A 25,482-nucleotide genomic window follows, 5' to 3' on the forward strand; every position below is an offset into this window, starting at 1 on the left:
TTATGTCTGTTTTCGGCGAGGGGAGAGATCGTCTCGATGGTATGAAGTGGCATGGAGTGGTTATTTAAGAATGAAAATGTAAAAAGTTTTTATTTGTACTTAATGTGATTTTATTGTATATTTTTTTACTACGAAATTGTTAGTATATATTTTTGATTTTTTCACCAAAGTAAGTATTAAATTTCTTATTAAATATATAAATTATATGACATTACTCTCGTCAAACACTTTTATTACTCCTCAACTACATTTCTTTATTTTACAGATCCAAACATTTCTCCGAACTTAAAACAATGGGTAAACTTGAAATACGTAACCAAATAAATTACATAGGTACATACCGAAAGGATTCCTGTTCAAATACTTAATCCATGTCGTATTATGCGATAAAATGTACCTGAAAACAAAAAGCAACATTTAAATCAAAATTGTTGTATGACTGTTTGTTCTTAAAAAAAACCGCTCTGGTTAAACACAGCAATGAATCAGTAAAAAATTTTCCAAACGCAACACCTACTCCACGTCTCTCGCTGTCCACAGCGTCCCAATAAGGAGCTAGCTATGTACCAAATGTAAAGATACAAGCAATAAAGCGGCCCCATTGTCCCAGTACTCGGCCAGACGGACCCTGTCGCTAAGTGGACTTTGTTTTTTTAAATGAGATCAGCTTGTACGTAGCATTAGTCGCAAGATTTAGGTTATTATGAAAATTGCCAAAACTAATGTTAGTGTGAATTATGTTAGTAAAATGGACGATTCATTAGGAAGATTTGATTTTTTTTTTATTATAACTCATACACTGAAGTATTTTATCCCCGAAGGGCTAGCCAAAGGCACAACTAGTGCACCCACTTTCCGCTGTATTTCATCTGATGATAAGGGCGAGCCTATCCCCATATCAGGCACAAATTCTAGACTCCGGGCTGATACTGAGTAGAAAAACCCAATGTCACGTTGCCTCACCCGGAGATCGAACCCGAGACCACAGCGCTGCAGTTGTATCGTAGTATAACTAAGCCACCGAAGCAGTCGTAAAATTATAACACCCAATAACTAAATATAGACCACACGGTTTTGTTTTCTGGCGATTTAATCTACTATTTACAATATAGTTAAATTATTAATAAAAAAAAATATAATTTGAAACAAAAAACAAATAAAAATCGTACATAAAAAATAAATTATTTGCTATATAACTTTTGCAGCTTAAACAGATCAATTTTAGAATTTAAAGATTGAGCAATAAGATCACATTTTAAACATTGAATTATTTATCAGTAGGAAGTAGGATTGTTTACGCAGAAGCTAATACAGAACATCCTGGACGGTCGAAAACAACGTAGTTTAAATTCATAAAGCATATTTCCGCTGAGTCCCGACATTTCCAACCCTTGCCGACCCTCGGTGTAAGGTCGCTGTGACAAATAAAGGTACGCTTGAAGGAGAATAAGCTTGTAATTGTACGAAAAATTTGTATATTAATTCATAATTTGCATGAAAAATGAGGATATTAATTCATAATTTGTACGAAAAATGAGTATATTAATTCGTAAATTGTACGAAAAATGAGTATATTAATTCGTAACTTGTACGAAAAATTTGTATATTGAATCAAAACTTGTACGAAAAATAGTTATATTAATTCATAACTTGTACAAAAAATTAGTATACTAATTCGTAACTTGTACGAAAACTGGGTATATTAAGTAATTCATAATTCTTTAGCAATAAGTAGGAATAAATAGAATTGGTATTACAAGAAAGGATTATTGATGGAATTAAAGCTTATTTGGAAAATTAAGATGATTAATTTCATATAAAAGACTATTTTAACATTGTAACAATAATACATGTATTTTTTAGCTTTAAGAAAAAATTTAATGAGTACAAAAAAATGGGATAATTTTAGATATATAAGTTAATTTGGAAATTTTATTATCAGTAAATAAATAAATAATTCTGCAATAGAATTTATAGTAAATTAAATGATGTATACATCCAAACGCAATAATTATTTGAAATGAAAAGACAAGAAACCGAACGCAAATGAAACAAAATTCAAAGCACAAACCGAAAGAGTTCAATGTTTAGTCTAGCACTAACGTACACAAAAATGATTGAATCTCAAATAAACATGTCGACAAACGAAAAACCGAAAAACTAATTTCAACAGGAGCATAACAATAAATCCTTCGAAACATAAAACAATATGGAGTGGGAATCATCTTTTCTTCAAGTCATTGACTCGTTACCGGAAGTCTTGATAATATTCCACTAACCATCACGAATATAGATGATTGACTGCAATAAGACATCATCGGCTGTCTCCCTCACACTCATGTTAAATGGTGGGTGTAAGAGAAGGACAGAAGATGGTCAATAAATGCACTCCACGTACAAGGAAGTGGGAACGATTCCTTATGTTACTATAGAAATATTAATCGGAGTGTTGAACTGACTGATTTTGGTTATGTAAGGAGGATATTTTTGTGTTTAATTAGTATTGGAAGGTGATGAATGAAATAGGTTTATACTTCATCATATTGGGTGATGGTGTGTTGATATGACTTGTACATTTCCGATCTAGGTATGGAACATTAAAGAATTTTTAGAAACTTGTAAATCGCTCTGACAAATATTTATTACATTTCATGTTAATTTGGTCATATAAAAATAGAGTATTGTGAATCCCAGAATCGTGTAAAGGGGCAATCCATAGTCTCTGCCTACCCTGATAGAGGTGTGATACTATGTTATGTAAATTTCTAAGTATCAATAGTATTTAAGATCAGTCGAAATGGAGCGTGCCGTACAAAAAATTTATCTATTTATTATTATTATAGCCTATGAAATTGACTGAAACTCTCCTTAATTTCTTTCCTCAAATGTCGTCAATTAGCTTAATGTTCCAACACATTCTTTAGGCCGTCGGCTTAAACGACCCTATTGCACTGGTCTTCAAAAAACCTTACACGTCTACCCTACTTTCATAATCAGTTTCGGTCCATTTTAAATTGGACCTCTTAACCCACAATAGGACACCTGTGAAAGGGCTCTGTGTGGTCCGAATGGTCACATGTCATTACACATTCCTGCCATTACGCAGCGGATGTGATGGGCAATTAAAAAATCATCTTTTTCGATGCTATATCTGGATACATTTGGGCTTACGGTTACTCCTGCGGTGTTCTTAAGGCTGATTTTACAATGTTCAATTGTTATTTGCTATTTATTGTATTAAACAGTTATTGCAGATAGTAGATTACTAATTTATTTATCATTCACTTAGAAGCATTATTGACAATTTGAATATGCTTGTATTATTTGTTTGTAGTCACTGTTGTGTTCCGGTTTGAAGGACATTGTAGCTAGGGTAACTACTGGACATAGTAAGACTAAACATCTCATATCCTAAGATAGCGAGCGTAGTGGAATACCAAACAATACTTTGTAATTTAAGGTGTTGGATGGTGTTTTTACTGTTAATGTGCGGTCGTATCGCTTACCATCAGGCGAACGGCAAGCTCGTCTCATCATACAATGCAATAAAAGAAATAAATATAATTATTATTAGAATGATTTATCCGCAACGTTGATGCATATTAGTATCTATATGTTGTGTCATTCTTCCCTTTCAGAAAATTACACCTTCCCCTACTTTTGTTTGGTTGTATTACACTATGTTTGTAATATTAACTAATAAACGTCTGTCGGGTCAACTAGTATACAATAAACACTACTAAATTAATTGTAATTGGATACTCAGGGCACGACTATTGCGTAAATACCATTTTATTGCAAGACAGTACGATAAACTGAAATCCAGGCAGGTTGATCCAAGACATGTTCTTTTCAGTTAGAGATAAGGGAGGTAATTTGAACAGACAAGTTGTAAAATTAGGGATATATGATGTTAAAGAGCGAATTAAGTCATCCGTATGCAGCCCACTTTAGGCAGGTCAGGAAGTCTTTAGATGAAGGCAGTGTTCAGCAGTGGACTCCGTGTCAATGAGATGTTAAAGATTCGTACTTACATTGGACATAATTTTGTTTAGTTCTTTGATCTGAGCAGTATAAATGCTCTTTTGTGGAAAAAAGTTTCAATGTTTTCGGTGCAAAAATAGCCTTTATGATTACAAAAGATAGGGTTTATCTGTTTTTAAAATAGATAATATATCCAGCATATTCGTTTTACTAAACTGTATATTTAAAATGTTATCAAATTAAACCAAGAAAATGTTTATCTATTTTTAAAATTTCGTCGAAATATATTTAGCAGTTTACTTTTACTAAACTGTTATCAATCAAAACTGCTTTAAAAGCCTTGAATCATTAAAGAACACCTTTAGTATTAAAATCAATACAACCATGATAGAAACGTATGCTGCAAATAACCCATTTCTCATCGCAACGACTTTGACGTGTGTCATACAAATTATTTCTCTCACACGCAAACAGGACGCCTCATGATTACACTTTCCTGTGAATCATTTTGTCTAGTATCTGAATAATTAATGTACAATGTATTTAATGAATTACATAAAATGTGACGAACAATCGGATACTGACACTAAAGGTTATCAAACTCTCGTAAGTAATCTAGCTTTTCCTCGCTTAGCATTCCTTTAAGCGTTTTGGATTGTCTTACATTTCTCATACATTTTCAAAATGATTCCTTTTCAAATAAATAATAGATGATGAATTTATAATAAGCAAAGAGTTTTAAAATTATAATATAGAGCGGACATTAAGAAGATTGTCATACAATATTTTGTCAATGTACAGTGAAATACCAAAACATCAACATAAATTATATAGTTTAATGTATTTGATAATAAGATTAATCGTCGAAGTAAAGTTCAAATTATTTCCCATATATCGTATAAACATAGAATCAAAAGCAACAATAAAAAAAATCCAAAATGTCTTCGTTATCTTTATTCTATTTATTAATTTATTGAAAAGTATCCGTCACATTTCTTCACTCCATTGTGAACATCATCAGCCAGTCTTCACATATCGCATGCAATTCAATAACCTCTACACGCCGTACAGAACCTTCCAGAATGCTAAACATAAATTACCCCATATATCTCGTAAAAGAATCTTTTTTTCTCCATAAAATCCATTTTTTTCACATTTATCCAAGATAAATAAGCGTTGAACAACAATGGACCGTCTCGACGATAAATATCGCACAATCGGCATTATATTTACATGTAAATAGTGAAAAAATTGCCGTCCGTCCGTCATTTGCAAGGGACGCTTTGAATAATACAAGTTCACTTCCGTGGGTTCATGTGGGACTCGAATTGTGTGAAAATGAGCGCGTTGGAAGCTATAGAAATAGTTTATGTTCTATTTTTATTCATATATATTTATAGAAATGTACGTATGTTATAGTTTAAGTAAGATTAAAGTGGTTATCGTAACGAGCATTGCTATTTTTACCATTTACTATCTCAAATGTAATTGATATTTATATAAGTTATTAAATATTAATTTAGGTTCGTCATCGAATTCCCAGACTAATTAAACTATTTTCAGAATCGTGACTAAACTTAAAAACACGTGTTTCAGTAACCCAATCCAATCCTTCATTTCACAAAATTCAGAGAATTAAATCATGAAAATAGGTTTTATATTATGTAATAAACAACATTTTAATATCGTAGAACGAACAAGAACATTTCAAAAAAGTCTAGTCAAATCACAACAAAATGTCATAGACAACATTAATTGAAATTTATTACACCGTATGTACCTAACGGACCGTAAACTTGTGCTTGGGTCAAGAGCTCAACATGCAAACTTTATCTTATCTCTCCTCCATAAGGTTGATATTCTATTGATAAGCTGTTGACAATTCGTTCCGATACATGCCCCCGAGTCGTGGAGGACAATCGAAGATAATGCATGTGTGATTTGAGACAATCGACGACCGCTTTTGTTTTATTGAATTAGTACTGGTACATATTGTATGACTTCACGGCCAGTACTGAGGTCAGGTTATATAATCAAAGGACGTCTTAATATACAGTTATTGTTTATTGTAGGGCTGGCAACGGGAAGTAAAATTATATCAAGGTTTAAAGTATGTTTTGAATGAGTGACGGCCAATTTCTTCATTCTTAGTAACAATCAAAACTGTTATCGTCGAAATGATGTTTGTGTTGTAACATTAAGGTGGTGAGAAACTAGAACAGCTATTTGTAACAGCATCAAGCCGTATTATCCGAAAAATCGTTTCATTTTAATTAGCATCAAGCCCTCATTGCGCCGTTTTATAAATTTTAACAAACAGTGATTCGAAGAGGACTTTCGATATTTTTTACCCAGATTTAAAAAGCAACGCGCGTTTTGGTGTACCATTTTATCGAACAAGGGACGAGCGCCGGCAGTTTGGTACGTAAAATAGAAAAACATGTTGTGTAACAATGTTACAGGTTAATGCTGAGTTGCCGTATCAATACGTCGAACACAGCATCAAACATTCGCAGGAATGTTACATTACATGGAAATGCTTTTGGGAACTGAACTTTTGCCTTTATCGCACCATTCGTTAAAACATTAGAATACTGTAGTCTATTTCTGTAATCTATACTCAACCTTGTGGTATTTACTTTAGATGCTACTTTTACTTTTGGTTTACATGAAGAAACTGCCCGTGAGTAATCATTTCAGAGAATACATTACTCTTAAGCAAAGGCAAGTCGCTAAATCAAAAATGAGCAGTAAATTTAGATTCTGAGAGAAACATTTTTGTTGGGTGACTTGACGATCGTATTACAGAGCAAAATATACCTATTTTTCTCTTTTCTTTATTTGTAATATTTTTTCTATCAATCTATGATCTTACGGATAAAAAAGAACATCTTAAATATTTAAGAGTTCATTTCTATCCGTATATATCCATAATTTATAAACTACCTTTCTATTGGGTCCAAAATTATCTTATTATTCAAGCTGGAACTAATTAAAACCTACGCTGATTTCATTGATTAACGTTTACGAAAAAAAAACATTAAACAAAAATATCACCCAAATTGCCAAAATTTCCTGTCTTTTCCCGTTTATTTTCAAAATTTGACACAAACCTTGTCCTAATGATTAAAAACAGCAAAAAGACTCAAGCTGTTCGAGCCGTTCTGAAGTGACGCCCTTACATACATGTGAAACTGATTTTTATTTATATAAATATAATTACGATATTTGCTTGTTAAGGGAAGGTTTACAGAAATGTTACGCTAAAACAAAATATAGCGCCACTTACATCATCGATGCAAAACGGATCACTCGTGACTCCGAACACGTTTTGCAATCCCGAGAAATTCTTATATTCAATGCCCTGTTTCCAAATCGTTTATTTAAATCATTTACTATGACATCTTGGAGTCGTGTTTGTTTTATTAAAATAAAAATAATGCATTTATGCATAACATTTTGGTGTGGCGCTTATTTGAAGGCGCAAATTAATTTTATAAATACTGCGTCAATATATCATATTCCTGTTGATGGTAGGATATATTTTATTAACCGACTTCAAAATAAGGCGGAGGTTATATCCGATAGTGACCACCGTACACAAGCTGTTAAAACCCGCCATAGTTGTTCACTTAAGTGTGTCGCGTTTTGGGATCAGCCTGTGTATATCCGGTTCCAACAGGCCGGCATAATTGTATCGACTGCCGAGGGGGAATCATGTCTCGTCAGTCGACATTCTATTGGACAATAAGCAGCTTTGGCTTGTTCGTATAAAAAAATCGAAATCCTGACGCTTAACCCAATTCAATTTAATATAATTTTAATAATATGTTCGTTATTTTCTTCAACGGATAAAAAAAAGTCTTTTTACCTTTTTATATTGCATTTCTGGTACATATTTATTATTATTAATAATATTATTTTGTAATCCAGTAACTTTTACTTACTAGTGCATTATATTATGTATTTATTTACTTCCTTGAGAATTAGACTGAAAAACGTTGTTTTGACAAAAAATATGAAAATTGCCAGACTTAAAACAATAGAAAAAGCCTCTACTCAAGCATCTCCGAAAACTAGTTTAAATAAAACTATATATTTAACTCTAAATGTTCAGTAAATCACTTAGCAATCCTTGTACCGCCCACGCGTTGCAATACTAAGTGATAAAGAGCGGTCGCGAAATTGTCATGCTTTTTATCATATTCCTTTTTGAACTCTATAACGTGGAGATAGGGAATAGCAAAAAGAATAATTAAAAAAAAATCAATTTTTTAAAATTATTATTAAAAAATTAGACTTAAAGACTTAAAAATAAATAATATCACAAGGATCGATATTAAATACAATTACCAAGGGTTAACAAACTAACGAGATCTGTATCTAGACCATATTTATTTAAAACCCAAAGACGACATTATATGCCACTCAGGACCTTAGTTTTTCATCCTGCTATAAACTATAGTATTTGATATAGTATAAAGTACCTATAGTATAAATATATTTACGTCTATTTACTTAATAAAACTCTTAACAGTCAAACCAACTAGTAGATAACGCATAACCACCAATATTGTTGTTCGCTTCATACTTGAACTGCACTGCGCTTCCGGTTAAAACATGCTTAAAATAAAACGAGTCCTCAAGTAGACTTGGTAACTGCCACTCAGCAAATGATGCGCACGCGCCGATATAAAAAATGGAACCGCGATGCGCATACGCACGCCGCTGACGTCAAATATAAAATATGACAAATCAAATCTTGTCACAACTACGCTATTTATAACAATTCTATTACGCGTAGTGCCAAAATAATTAATATAAATAAGAGTACGTTTGTTTGTCCGTCTTCCAAGCAGAAACAGTCCGACATGATTTTTTATAACGATTATTGACTGAAAAATGATAAAGCTTTCAATATTTACCCTATTAAAATTAAGTTTCTGCAAGACTTTAAAAAAAACTTCCGAAAAAGTGAAGCCCCGAGCAAAATACAGTGTATATATATAACGATGTAGCTTGGAGTCTAGCTCAAATTATTATTCTAAATTTAAATGTAAGACGTTACTATTAATAGCGTATTTTGGTAGAATATAATGAAGTGCATTATTTTCGGATCTATGCTCGCAATCGTTGGGTTATCACTATATTTTAATAAAATTGAGTAAGATTTCTTTAATTTACATTTATTAATTCGTACGCTAAACGAACATTCAATACATATTTTGGCACACGGAAGACAACAGCGCCACACGGCGGAAATCAAAAGCAACAAAAAACCGTTTACAAGGACACCTTTCAATACACTATATATAAAATACGTTTATAAAGACATTATCCAACCTTTAAATTTATCTTTATTCAATAGCAATGACCAAACCTTATTTTACTCATAGATAATAAAATAAGATGCGTTACTGAACAGTACCTACACAGCATCACACTCTTTTTATTTTGAGGGTAGATAGTAAACACCGATATTTCACCATCTATCTAGACTTTATATTAGGTACTATTTAATAAAGACAATCCCATCAATTACCGGTCACAATTCTGGAAACCGGGCTGATAACTGCTCGCCTTTACATCCACCACTACAACTCCTGTAAGCCAGGATCAGCAGTGACACGCATTATGACACCGAGCGGTGAAGCTCGGCGAGTCTCAGGGAAAACTAATATGACTTTATCCCAAACGAAATTAATCAAATAAAAAGGATAAGTTAGAAAAACCATCTCTACTAGAGACTCAGGAATCAAACCCGAAACAACAGTCACACAGTGTACACATAACACTCACATTCGGATATCTATCCACAAAAACAAGTTAAAGTGTCCATTAAACGTTACAAGGACATTAACGGCCCGTTTACGATGTCGTGACGTGTGGTCACCCAAGAGATAAGGACTCTCAGTACAGTTGGAGTAAGTGAAATTATCTGTGTAAATAAATAGGGTAGGTTGTAACGTTACTTGAAAGCTTAGCGTAAGCAAATATCTATTAGAAGTTATATATACTAATATATAAAGTTCAAGTTTGTTTTAACGTGCTAATGATAGAAACTACTAAATCGATTTTGATTTTTTTTTATTAATAGTAAACTGCACTACTCTAGATTGCTATAAGTTAATTTTTATTACGAAAGTTTTTTACGCAGACGGAGCCGCTAGCTAAAATTAGTTATTTATACTTTGTAATGAAGAGAAATTTTTAAATTTTATGATTTCTTATATTTATACGAATGTTAAACTTTGAAATAAAACTACTTTTTCGAATTTTATCGCGATTACTTTGTATGTGGCGGACTGTCTGCCACGTGACCACGTAGAATGCAGTCTTCGAAACGTCAGGAGAAAATAATAATATAAAAAAAAAAGTTTGATTTTAATTTTAACCTATTTCTGCTTCCGAGCAACAAGGTAAAAGTGCTATGATCGGGTTGCCCTTTTAGAAGAGTCAGTATTACTAGATGGCATTTACATCTTCCATAATATATGTCGCAAGATAACATAAACAAGTAACGTGGATAACTTAATTTACATTCAATCAATTTAATAAAGTTTTTTCATAAACGATTCCCTCCAAACAATAATAATTAATTCGCACTTCACACTGTTTTCGCTTCGAATAACAATCAGCTTATTAAAATACAATAATTAAATGCCGCGGCGACTGCAAAAAACACAACCATTTGTCAAATTGACATAAGAAACAGTAGCCGTTACTGGCATTAAGTCAATGTGATAGAAAGAGACAGCATTTTATACCTGTGAACGTCGTTTACGCGAGTAAGAAAGGGATAGCGACACCCATGCCTTTCTCTGTTTTGAATATTAAATATGTACGCTTTAAAGGCAGGGTTGCCAGATGTCGCTAACATTTTCGTGAATCCTCTAAAAAAATGTGCATAGACGAAGATAATTAACACCGCATGCGCATTCGATATTCAAGACGGAGTCTTTTGTGAAAAGTTCGGGCGAACAATACACTCGTATATAGAAAAAAATAGTGGTCAAATTATTTGACTAATAGCCACTCAAAGCACCATACAATGTTTACAGACATACGACACTAAACCAATTGCAACACAACAATTTTACCGCGCATGCGTTCCACCTTTAGCAACTCAAAGCACCATATAATTGTACGGAGATACAATATTCTCGACCAATTTCAACATAAAAATTTTCACCGCGCATGCGTTCCACCTAGGGTTGTCAAGTTCATGCTTCTCAATATAAATGTCTTCAACCCTGTGAATGCCGATACGTCAATCAGACGACAGCCGTCGCGTCCGATCATTTCCTTGCGCTTTATCATTCGCACATCGTATCTACAAGGAAGCTATGATATATTGGCGGATATGGTGATAGTAATGCTTGACTGGACCGATAGCTTCGCGTGTTTGTATAGGTTGACGCGAGACTTGACAAAGATGAGATAAAATGTCGTTTGAGCGTAAGGTCAGTTCAGACTACGCTAGTATGTTAGTAGAATAATTTTGTAACTAAATGTGTCTGTATTCATCGATTTGATTCAATTTTCGGTGTTGTGAAACGTTTAGTGTAGACTGAAATAATACTATCAATTAGCCTATCACCGTCCACTTGTATACGTAGGCCTCCCTAAATAAGACTTAAATACGAATTAATAGGCTATTAGGTTTTAGACCATACATAAGTCGATACTATATTATATCCATATATTATTATGTGACGAAAAATCTTTGTACCCTTTTTAAGCACATTGCGTGCACGATGGAGTGTCAAATTTGGTGTGATTAAAATTCATATAGAGGAGTGCAAAAAAAATAAATTTATATACAATAAATGTTACAAATAAATATATTAAATTTGACAGAAAAATTTCGACCACTGGACGATTGTTTCATAATAATTAAAGCTCTAAATGTCGTAACAATTGACATATTATTATGTTTTATCAATTTTAATACAATTTATCCTGTTAAAATACCAGCTGCGCATATAAATATCGCATTATGTTTCACAACAAACCACAAACATTCATTTGAATCAAAAATATCTAAATGACACATTCCATTTTCAAATAATACTGTCAATTACACAATGACGTCACACGCCACGTGATCGATGGGGCGCGGCATAAGGAAGCCCCATAATTTCGTATGGCACAAGCATACCAGCTCGTAATATAAATGACTACAGTTATGCAACCCGCACCACGGAGCGTATTGACAGAATAAAAACTATATATCAGACACACACATATAAATTAATATTGGTGAATTAAAATTCAAGGAAATACGATGAACCTGTGATGAGTTCGTCTATGGTGTGTTTAATGGTTTGGAAACAAGGTACAAGTTGGGAAACTGTTTTAAATAATGAAAGTATCTAAGCAGTTTAAGGTGATTGTTTCAAATGCCTTTAATATACACTTGACTATAGATCAAACTTGGCATAGTTTCGTTAAATTAGTAAAACATATATTTTAGAAAAGTTCACCAAAATATTTAATTCACTGGGTCTTATGAAATATACAACGGGGTTATAAAATATTGCTGTTAAAACAAAAATACCATTAGTTTTCAAAAGAAACAGAAAATATAATTTATAGTGTGCGTAATAAAATATTATGATGAATGAGTCTGGGCAACTCGCGCCTTTTTCAAACAGCAATAAATCAACAATTTCACAGATTCAAAATAGTTTCATTCGGAAATAGTTTAAATACCCAAGGAACTACTTGTTGAATAACAAATAAAGTTTTGCGGTTGAAAACGATACTGCAGTTGCTTAACTTAGTGGAATAAGTTCTAAATTAAAATACTCTGTAATGTAGACGTAGGCAAGTTAAACTTTGTCAAGTACACGCAAAGGGCGACGAATTCAGAACACTGGCCGCATAGAAACGAAAATAGACTGCATGTGACAATGAAAAGAGAAGTAAATTGTAGTTTGAATTTGGAATGCTATGATTTTATTGCATTGATGCCATTTCTACGCGCAAAGGAAATGCGGTTTCTACATAATCAAGCTTCTTTGGATTTTAAGCGTCTCCCTTCAATGATGTAGGTATACATATAATTTAACTATTCTGTTCGAAAAATTTGTAAAAGGCAAGAATTCAAAATAGCCAATTTAATAAATTCGATTTATAATTCCGCCTATCATGCCATCTGGCCGAACTTCAATTACTCCGAAATTATTAACATGATATCAATATCGCGAATATAAGAATCTATGACGCAGTCAAAATGGCCGAGTTCCAAATTAAATGCAATGTTAGCGCACAAAACTAGTTTTATTAACTCATATACAATGTTTTCTTTCAGACTTAATTATTAGAGTGTTCATAAACATTTTATATTGCTGAAAAAAATGAATTATAATTAAAAATAACTTTTTGTTATGTTTTGTTGCGTTACCTGCCAATAGTTTCTGGAATCGGATATTATTTTCATGCGATAGAAAGTCATTTTATTGCAAAGTGTATTGAAATTTTACGACGAAATTAATACTTTATTGATGTTTCCATGAAAACGTATTGCATCAAAGCGGTTTGGCAATATTAGCGAGGATATTATCTGTTGTCTTCCTGGATGTGGAATATTGAATTCTTTGTGTATATCAGCCTGGCCATGAGGTTTCTAAATGAAACGTTACCTTTTTAAGGTGGTAGCTCAAGGTCCATTTTCATACATTTTGTTTCGGCTTTAATCTGGGTAACTAAACAAGTATTGGCAAGTAAAGAATTTAAATTCACGTCTAGTTAGTGATTAGTTCTCGCAGTTGAAAGAAAAACGTAAAAATAATTAATAATCATGGATATTTCGGCCTTTAAAATTTAATATGACGAAATTTTAAAGGCAGAAATATCCATGATTATTAATTATTTTTCATTTTTCTTCAACTGCGAGAACTAATTAACTAGACGTAAAGTTACCCATTAAGAAACAAAATATAATACTTTATTCGGGAAATGCGCTGAGTACTTTTAAGCTGCATAAATATGCAATAAAAGCCTGTGAGATTAGATCATGAAGATTGGGAGCAAAGGGCAAACGATGGGTCAAGTTAGCGTAATATTATAAGTTATTAATCAAGTGTAGGCGAGTTTCCGATCTTTCAAAAAAGAAAACGGAGTTTAAGAGGGTTGATTTGCCCCACAAAATCATTGGTACTAACTTCAATATTTGATTATCCATACTAGCGTTCAATGTGTGCATTCCTTCGCTATCATTGCTACGAACCTCATTAGCAAAACCATCAATTCATAATTGTTGTCGTCCATACACCATAGCAGTGCTCCATGTTCATTTGTAACACTTACCCCATTGGTGATATAAACGTGAACACAAAAGTCCAAGTGCTCGGCCATATGAGCGTCAACACAAAAGTCCACGTGCTAAAAATTACTCATATCTTCAAATCGGAGCGGATATTTAAAATAAACGTTACTAACAAAAAATATTCCACATTCTTAGAACTTACACGAATCATGCACTAACCCTACACACGAATATTCAGTTTTAAATCTAGATTCTGGATTACACCCAGAAAAAACCCACTCGAACGCGACTCGCAATGTTTGCACTCGAAAAAGAATGAAAACCAAAACATTTTATAAACTTGTTCATTAACCCATCAAATATCTATACTATTATAAAACAAAATCCTCTTTTCTGTCTGTCTGTATGTTATCGATTTTCTCAAAATTTACTGAACGGTTGTATATGAAATTTGGTATGGAGATAGTTTAAGACCCTGGGAAGGTTATATATGCTACTTTATATTCCAGAAAAATATATAGCGGGACTTTTATACAAGAAAACTCCTTTACGCGGGCTAAGCCAACAAAAGCTAGTTATACAATAATTATCATTATTTTTTGTCTACATTTAACTATGAAAGCAGTTTTCACAATAAATAAGACTTTAGCCTTCCTTTCTCAAAATTGCAATGATTGCAAACCCTGAACATGAAATTTTATAATTCTAATTTTCCTTTTATATTTTTTTTATACAAATCTATGACGACATTCATATGATACTCGCCTGTAATATTATTGCTCTAAGTATATCTATGCTTGTCTGTGGTATCATAATTATGTATACAATGTAATTAAGTTGTTCCTAGATAGTTTATAAGTGCAAATAATATACGTATAGGTATTAAGTTTTTGTTAATTTAATATTTAGTTAAGAAAATAATTATATCTTTTGTAACAGTGGTTAAATTACTTAAGATTTTATGTTTTTAAATTATTATTAATGAGAATGTAAGTTTTGGTGGTCTATAAACTTACATCTTATGTGTGATAAATAAATCTAATAATTGGCGATGTAACGATGCGAATTAATCACACGATTATTTTGCTCATATTTAATCGAGCGAACATCAATTAGGGAAGTTTTGATCGCGAATTTGTACGATCAATGCGATTCGTGCGACTGACAACCAATTAGAAGGAAGTCTTGTGGTAATGGTATACAATTCTCACGGCTTATTATATTTGTTGCTGGCTTTTGGTTTCATCGCCCCTAATAAAGTATTTTCTCAAGGAAAAGCCGGGCGCATATAAAATATTTCTTACCAGCGCAACTTTTTAACAAATGATGTAACTACCTAAGGGATACTAATAAACATTACTATTAATATACATAAATATCGTATCCTACTAATATTATAAATGCGAAAGTTTGTAAGGATGTATGTATGTATGTTTGTTCCTCTTTCACAACAAAACTATAGAACGAATTTTGAAGAAACTTTACAGTAAAATGCTTATACATCAGAACAACACATAGGCTACAATTTATAACGATTTTGTGTAATTTGGTCATAATATAACGATACATATCAAGGATGTAGGAAAAATAATATCCAGGAAAATTTCTTTACGTGGGCGAAGCTACGAGTAAAAGCTAGTAACCAATAAATCCAAATTCGCCAATACCATTAAAAAGCTTTTCAGACTTATTACATCATAACATAAAAGGCGTTTTTAAAGTACCCTCAGATGTGGAATGTAAACATAATTTCTATGAACCGCGAGAAGATAATCAGGTCAATAATCAATATTTAAAACTAACACATTTAACCTAATTTTGTATTTACTTTATTTTAAAGTATTAAACGTATTTCTCAAAATAAATGTACGTAACGAAATTGTTTTTATTACTAAAACTTCTGTCTCATCTCTTTTGAAATAAAACTGTTTAGCGGATTTTATTGCGGTTTCTATATTATAATTTTCGACGTTTCGAAGACTTTGCAGCCTTCGTGGTCACGAGGTGGACTTAGGTGTTGGTCCGTAGAATACCATATTACTAGATTAGACCGACAACAGCTAAACAAAACAAAAAAATTGTATAATTGTATGTAGATAGATATTGTATCTTTCTATTGCGAATGAGCAACACCTCTGTTGTCCGTGACCATGAGGGCTGCAGTCTTCGAAACGTCTCGTCGGGAGAAAATAATATTATAAATAAGCGCGATAATTTTATTTGAATTTTTTATTTATTACCAACAAATAATTTCTAGAATTTTTTAAAATATTTTTTATGAAAATTTGTCAAACCACAATATTTCGCCTCCATGATTGACAATCAGACAGCTTTAAAGAAATGAAGAAATGTGTATCTAAATTCTTGTTATCAGTCTTATTTATAAAATTTTCGCAATGCTATGCTTAGTTAAAACACAACTTTACTCGAACAGCTGTAAGTCAAAACCTGCCATCTTGCTTCCTAATAAGGTTTAAATTAGGAAACCGGTGATGTTTTTGACAGCAATTCTTAACCACCTCTTAACGCTGAAACAATTTTATAAGTAAGCCTGTATAAATCTTATTTAAACGTATTACAATCTACAGCCTTTTAAAACTATGGAATATAGCAAGATTTTTGTAGCTTCAAACCTCACAGATGTTCAACGTCAACGGATGACGAACCACGATGTAGGAGCAAATATAAAAGAATTACGTAGTGATTTATATTTGACGCTAATAATGCGGCTATAAACAGTTGACACTTTTATATCACGTAATAAGGTTGGTTTTTATTTGTATCAATCATATCAAGTTTCGTTGTAAGACGACGTTTATGATTTATTAATTCCTTAAAATATGGCATTTTAATACATGACATACTTTATTATGAAATGACAAAATGATGGTGGTAGATTTCCATCAATTTCAGGGAAACAAGTCTTACTAAACTTTGCAAATCGATAATCTAACAAATAACCTAACATAGTTCAATACCAAAAACGTGGTTTCGAATCGCAAAACCCATAGTTTCAAGACGTACTCTGTTAGTATTGAAATATTTGTATTCACCAGGATACCGACCACCGTACACAAGGTGTTAAAACCCACCATAGTGGCCTACGTAAGTGCCGCGTTCCAGGATTATCCTGTGTACATATTTCAATCAAGCCGGCATAATTGTATCGACTAGCGACGAGTAATCATCTCTCCACTTATTATGAGGTACAGTAAAGCCACTTTCAAATGTGAAATCCACTTCGATCTGGAAATCTTTTGGGAAGGCCCATGTTCAGCAATAGACATCCTGCAGCTGATGATGATGAAGGCTACTAGGCCGTGCCCGTAGATAAAAGTAAAATAGACTCCAGAACTCAACATAGTAAGCTAAAGAAATGAATCATAAACATATGCCGTTGTTACACCCACTGCGTTTCCCGGATTTACAAAACGTTTTTACTACTGTGATTCAAACATGGCTTAATACAATTCCATTCATAAATATTCCATTTGTTTGTTAGATTGGAAATTTACAAATATTTAAACGTGGAACATTAGAACAATTTTAGAATGTGGAACATTATGTGATTCAAGTAATTGTCTCAGTTTCGTTTACTTTAAACTATTACACTACATGCGTGAAAAAGTGTTCCCAAAGTCCCGCTATATATATATATTCCCGGAATAAAAAGGAGCCTATGTACTATTCCAGACTATAATCTATCTCTGTGCCAAACTTCATCCAGATTCGTTGAACTGTTCTGACGTGGTGGCGTAACAAACATATATTCAAACTTTTGAATTAATGTTAGTCAAGATTTTTTGTAGAAGTTAGCTTTAGTTACAAAAGCTCGAATATAACGCTCCATATCAATCCTTAAAAATTAAAAGATGGTATTGATATGTAAAATGTACTATTTTTTGTGTTGTTCGTCCAAAAGCTAGCAACAACACAACTTGACTGATTTGTAATTAAATATGGGGTTGAACAAATATATTTAAAGGTGATTAAAATCTAATTTACGTTTTATAATAACTAGCATTGAGCTCTTTTTGTCTCCGCCCCGGGGCAAATTGCATTTTAATGTTACACGACCTTATTCCGTAGTCTACAAGGAAACATCCGTATTTGGTTAGTTTTGATTAGGATCATCAAGACTTTGAATTTGATAAGGTGTAATATGTTTTGCGATTCGTAAAAAATTGGTCAAGATCTTTTTGTTTTGTAAAACATGGCCTGTGCATAGGAGATTAATTACCTCCGAAAGAGCGAGATTCGCCTCTAACATAAAGTTCGTAAATTAAAGTATTCTCTAATGTGTTTCAAAGAATGATTATGATTAGGGTTATTGGAAACTCTATTAAATTTCGAAAGAAAAGTATTGGATAATGTGCTAATTAGCTCTTTGGGTAACCTGTTAGTAACAGTTTTATCCTTATAATTAAAATACTATCAAAAATTAATTCTTATGTTTACGCGAATGGTAGACATTAAAATAAAACTATTTTTTGGATTTAACACGGTTTATTATATAAAAAAAATTGTGTGGAAAAAATATTAATACTATAAAAAAATTAACTAAGTATCTATTTTAAAAGACATGTCAAACACATACATAGAAAAGGTTAAAAGTGCACGTTAAATCATCTAATAACAAAATTAAGTTCTACATTAGATGTAATAAAACGAATAAATAAAAAATGACTATTTGAAGAATAAAGTTCTTCAAATATGTCAATTTTATATTCATTCACGTTATAATTCGATAAATAACTTTAATCTGACAATAAAAATTAAAACTAACATCAGAATACATCAGAATATCTTTAGTTATTATTCTAAGGCTCCAACCGACATCGACAACGTTCAATTTTTAGCGCCATCTATCGATCAGCTTGCACAACAAAAGAGATACATCTTCATTTTTTGCCACCTCGGAAACCACGTGTTGGGCACACGTTCCGAATTACCGGAAAGGACAGGGGTGTTTAACAACTGTAGAGTCGACAATGTACTAATAAATTCGCTCTTTTGTGTTTTAAAAATGTGGCATTATTGAATTTCATTTTAACTGAATTTAGAATAATAGAATTGAGATGAACTAAATTCCCAAGCTTTTATTTTTTGACCGTGTGAATATATTATATTGTGTTCTATTATAGTTTTTGATTACGGTACGGCGAAATTTTGTACATTACTTTATGATGTGCATTTATTTCTATTGCTAAACCCATAATTGACACTTTATATAAATATTTATACATCAGATTACAAGTCCAAACAAAATTACATAATTGACTGTTCGACAAATACTTGATATTTGTAAATTTTCCATTTATAAAATTCTTGATTCAAAAAATCAACGTTCTAGTAATTATTTTTAAGACGACACATTAATGGCAGATATTTGAGAAAAAAAAACTAGCTTTGTAAATAATTCTGTCTAAAGTTTTCTAGTCTAGTCAGTGATATTCTCAAAGGCCGTATTTAATTTATCATACCACTTTAAATAATGTTATCCATTAACTCTTTCTTACTATATCCACTCCCTTCTCCATTAATAATATCAGCCCTGTATTATATACTTGCCCACTGCTGAGCACGGGCCTCCTCTACTACTGAGAGGGATTAGGCCTTAGTCCACCACGCTGGCCTAGTGCGGATTGGTAGACTTCACAGACCCTAGAAATTCCTATAGAGAACTTCTCAGGTACGCAGGTTTCCTCACGATGTTTTCCTTCACCGTTAAAGCAAGCGATAATTTACAAAGAATACACACATAATTTTTTTAGAAAAATCAGAGGTGTGTGTGGCAGTCCGTTCCACAACCAACTAGGCTATCGCCGCTTCTCCATTATCTAGAGTCAAGTGCTAAATACATTGTAAATGTTGTTTAACATTTTAATGCGTTTAACTTAACATAAACACATGCAAATGTAATGTTTATTGTAGGTTAATTAATTTGTTTTTTATGATAAAATGTGGACGTGATTTATTTTTGTTCAAGGGTCTGTTTATTATTTTTCTGATTATTTTATCAATGGTCGTTCCCGTTTCGCAAGGGTATATTAATATTCAGATAAACGTCTCTTCTCAATCATCTGATCTGGTTTAATACTATTGAGAGATTAAAAAGTTATAATTGTGGTAATTTACCTCTAATAACTTGCATCATTATAGCTAAAATTCATCAAAGTAATATTCGCATGGATTTTGATATTTGTATATACAATTTAAATGTATAATAGGTAAATATGTACAGTGTCAATTTACAAAATAAAAACACAATAATATTTCCTTTTAAAAAAAAAACTCTTTTTACCATGCAAACCGTCTCCACGCCTCTCTCTGTTCTGTTAGCAACAAAAACATATTGTGCGCCACGTGTTACGCGTTACTACGTCTGTTGAATGCTAAAAGGGCCGCAGGTTCGGTTCTCGCCAACAGACCTTGGCACCGTACCGAGATTATTTTATTGTCCTGAGTATTTTGAATTTATTATCCTTGTACTAACATCGCTCTATTTATTATGTTTGTTGTTTCTTTGTTTATTGATTTTAGTTGTAACTTAATGAATTGTGAAGAATTTGATAGATAGGAAAAATTGTTATTTTAATTTTATATGTCAGGATTTAATAATCTATTAAAATCGATTTCAAAGCAACTGCTGAATCATTATTTAATATATTTCCTGCATTCTATAGGTTTGAGGATTACACATGGCAAAAAGCGGGAAATGTAGTTGGGGGTACCGTGTTCGATATGGTATTTTACATATGGGTTGAATTATTAAATATTTTCTATTACCTTCCAATAAAGCTCAATATATTCTTCAATTGATGACAGGGGATTTAACATTTATTTAAGATATGAAAATCTTAGATAATAATTATATTACAAATAGCATTTCAGGTGACAGAACTCAATAATAAATTCTCTCTTATGGTAATAATTAAGTATCGAAATAAAGTCAAAAGAAGTCAGTCCACCCCGTGACCATGAAGGCTGCAAAGTCTTCGAAACTTCTGTCCTAATGTAAAAAACTCCGATAAAATCCGAATAATAGTTTTATTTCTATATCTAACATTCGCGTAAACATAAATCAATAATTATATATAGTGTAAATAAATAATTAATTAAGCTTACAAATCCTATTTTTTACGATCAACGAACAATTTGGTAAAGTAAGAATAACTAAGTTTCCAGATTCTTCGAACACGTTTCTTTGAGTTATTCTCAAAGCGTGCCACTGTCGACACGTACAATGTAGTGAAGGAGATACGGACTCTAACACAGGAATATGATTGTTACCTTTTCTGAACATGTGCTCGATAGTGTTTTTATTCCTGGCTTCTCTGGAGTCCAGAATTATAAATTTCTTATACTTATCTATACTTCTTAAGCATTATTGGTTCGAATTTAAGAATTGAAAAATATTTTTTTTATTGCTTAGAATGACGAGACGAGCTTGCTGTTCGCCTGATGGTAAGCTATACGACCGCCCATAAATAGTAAAAACACCATTCAACACCTTGAATTACATAGTATTGTTCGGTATTCAACTGCGCTCGGAATCCTGAGACATGAGATGTTAAGACTTATTATGTCCAGCAGTTACAGTAGCTTCAATTAAGGTTGCATAGCCTATTTATCGAGGAAGACTATAAGCTATATAACATCACGCTATGAAAAGGAGCGGAGCCTTAATGAAAAATGTATAAACGGGGAAAATTTAATAGTTTTGAGAGCTTCCACTGCGTAATACGTAAACGGTTAAAGTTATGCAACAATCATGTTTGACCGAATTGTTCCTCTTAAAAGTTCTAAAAAATATATTATAATTATAACAAAATATATTATAACAAAGTTCTTCTTCGCATCCCTCAGTCTGTCTGACCCAAGCTCAAAAACTACCAAACGGATTGCGATGAAATTTGGTGATAGCTTAAGACTCTGGGATGTACATAGGCTATTTATCCCAGATAAATATATAGCAAGACTTTAATCTCGGAAAAAGTTTTTTTATGCGGGAGTAACTAAGAGCAAAAGCTAGTAATAATATTAATTTTTCATCATAAATTATGAAAAACAGATATCCAAACCATGGTGATGACAGAAACTATTTCTTCACCTAGGACATTTGAATTTGAACCTTATGAGCACATTTAAGCCCTAAATGCAATGACTTGAAATTTAAATTTCCTCGATAATATCGTTTATTGTACAAAATGCAACAGCTAAGTAGAGCGATGAAACTCAGTGTCTGCAAATTGTCTTTATATAGCAGCAAAATTATTCACGTGATTGCTGCCTAGCGAATTTCGATAACGGCGGCCAATCTCAACGAAGATCAGCCACATATACACGATATATTATAGTGGACAGTATGTGCGCAATACACAGGTGCACTCTCTGTTCCTTTACTCTTATAGTCCGATGAGACGGCAATCCGACATGACCGAAGAGATCAGGCACAGGACAATCGGTTTTACATGCTTTCCGAACTACTGGGTTATCACACCGCCAACTTCCTGACTCCGAGCTGCGAATGAGCAATTTTTAAGATGGTAAAACCCAATCACAATTATTTTTTGTCCCGACTCAGGTTTCGAATCCGAAACCTCAAAGTGGTAGTCGTACCGCGTAGGCATTACAACTACGCCATTGAGGCAATAAATATACATGTACCTACCTAGTAAAATGAAGAAGATATAAGCTCTTGGTAAGCTATAAACCCTTTCTCTATTATTATAGCATTGCAATAACCAAGGAATTCCGAATAGTATTGAAATTAGCATTGCGTCGTTAATAACAAATTGCTGATGAACGTTTCGCGTATGCGTGTTATATCACAAATGCATAAAACGTTAACCAAAGCTTTCACATTTAACTTTGTAGTCGTTACTAGAAATATAAGTTACTAGCATTTGCCCGCGGCTTCCCGAGCGTGAGATAGTTTTTGCGGGATAAGTAGCTGATTATTGGTGAAAAAACTTTCAAAATCGGTTTAGTAATTCCTGAGATTAGCGCGTTCAAACTCTTCAGCATTTCTTATAATATTTTATTTAAACTTAATTTAATTAACGTAAATTTTTCAATATAAAAATATATTTTTTTTAATTTATAATTGATTAATAATTACTTATAGTTCCCATTATTTCTAAGTTTTCTATGATAGTCATTTTGTTTAAAAGTATTGTCTGTTATTTACATTATAATTGCTATGTGAATGTCATATAAGTGGTATGCATATCAGCCAATGTTTACTTACAAAGTTTTCTAGACTTAGGAATATATATTCTATTAGTATACTAGATTAAATAAAATAAACGAAGTGTACACGATTTTGACGCGCATTAGACCTTTGCCTAAATAATTATATGCCCATTTTGGGACAAAAAGTAGCTTGTGTTATTTTAGAATTATTAGTGTAACTATATGACTAATTTCATCCAATTCCATTGCATAACTTCTCCAGTTACTTCGAACAAACATCCAAACTTCTTTACAAATATGTGAATAACTTAATAAACGCTCCGCAAATGACCAGGTAGGTTATTTAGTATTATCTCCTACTGAATGCCCACACTGAGGAGCCTACATTGCTGATCTTCTGAGGAATAGATATAAGAAGAAGACCAATAATGCCTCACGAAAGCATCAAGATATTACATGGTTTCATGTGAAATAATTGCCTAATGAGATATAATCAACACGTCGCTCCATGTCTAAGTGCAGTGGAGTCTCTATGTGGTAGTGGTAAAACAGTGGACCTTAGTGGAGCTTGGCCCTTAGTCCTGCCACATGGCAATAGGGGTCCGCTATAGATCTTCGTGGTATTGTAAGCCTCACGTTGTTTAAACAAGATGTATTCTTGCCCAGCAATTAAAATGACAATCTTACTTATTAAAATGTTTACATGTCATTTTTTAACAAGATTATGTTATTGAAATAAAGCTATTTTACGGATTATAATTATACAAAATTTATACAAATTTTATATAATTGTGACACCCTCAATCCCCCGTGACCAAAAATTTTAATATAAAAAACCGCGATATCATTCATAAAATAGTTTTATTTCAATGTCTAGCATTCGCGTAAACGTAAGAAATAATTAAGATTAATTTATAATCAATTTCAAATAAATTTTTCGTATATAATATACCTACATAGCTGTGACTAGTGCCAAGATTAAATAATAAAATAATTTAAAAGTCAAATATATTTTTAATCTAGCCGTATTTTATAGAAAGAGCATCTTATATTTTTATACACGACAATAATTTATTGGCATATAAATACAAAAAATTGTGTGGATAATTTATAATATACCTTCAAAATTTGTTATTATTATTTATAACGCAAAATATGAAATAAAAATACTACAAACTCGTGCTATCGGCAGTAAAGTCAATCCGACACATTTAATTAATACAAATTATTCATAAAACGTATATTTATAGTTTCCATCAGTAAAAGCATCATAAACACAATGTTTACAGAATATCGCGCGTTCCCAAATTCACCGATACAACCGTTACGACATCTAAATATATCTAATCACAAACAATACTTGGAACACGTGACTCATGAGATTCTTCATGTTCAACTAATTACAAAACGTTTTCATATAAATGGTCCGGGTTCTATATTTAATTACATCTTAAAATAACACGAAACTTACCTTCTCAGTGTGGTTAGTAAGCCCGCTGCATACAACACCGACTGTTAATATTAGTCACTCAAAATCACACGCACATAACACAGTCACAATTCGTTTTTCAAAACGAAATCGATTTTTTTTAAACGGTTGTGTAGACACGTCCGCGCGCCGCGACACTCGTAGCGAAACTGAAGAAAGAAAATGACCGGAGCTTTCAGTGGTGCGCAAGCGCTTCGGCGCGGCGTGGTCGTCTCTCTCGCTCGTATGGGCGTGACGTATTTTGTTTTATTGCCGTCCGCTCTAGCCGCATGCGCGGAAAATGGAGGGAAAAGTAAACGACACGTTACGTAATTACACGGGGTGAGATATGATTTATTTTATTTTCGCTTTAATTAATATCGTTTTGTTAACATTGGCAACGGTTCAATGATTTACTGATGGAAAGTGGGACAAGTATTCGTGTGTTTTTCCAATGTTTAATTGCAATAATTTTCACTGGTGGAATGTGAACTTACTCACGTGCTGATTTCATGAAAATATTTTGAATGATAAATATGAATGCAAATGCATAAATTCG

The 25,482-nt window shown here is 32.5% G+C and overlaps 1 protein-coding gene across 3 annotated transcripts in view; it reads right to left on the reverse strand.

Moving 5' to 3' along the window:
• Nucleotides 1-25,104, reverse strand: part of LOC115455972 (fibroblast growth factor receptor homolog 1) — a 106,681-nt gene extending 81,577 nt beyond the window's left edge. For 2 of the 3 annotated variants that reach the window (XM_030184813.2, XM_030184812.2), the window contains exon 1: nucleotides 24,927-25,104. The gene's annotated coding sequence lies outside the window, so the exon portion shown is untranslated. Of the gene's footprint in view, nucleotides 1-341; nucleotides 398-24,926 lie in introns of all 3 variants that reach the window. The other variant, XM_037447377.1, reaches the window with a different exon arrangement.
• Between the last annotated feature and the right edge of the window lie 378 nt (nucleotides 25,105-25,482).

This window comes from Manduca sexta, chromosome 6, assembly GCF_014839805.1.
Source record: "Manduca sexta isolate Smith_Timp_Sample1 chromosome 6, JHU_Msex_v1.0, whole genome shotgun sequence".
Classification (NCBI taxonomy): Eukaryota; Metazoa; Arthropoda; class Insecta; order Lepidoptera; family Sphingidae; genus Manduca; species Manduca sexta.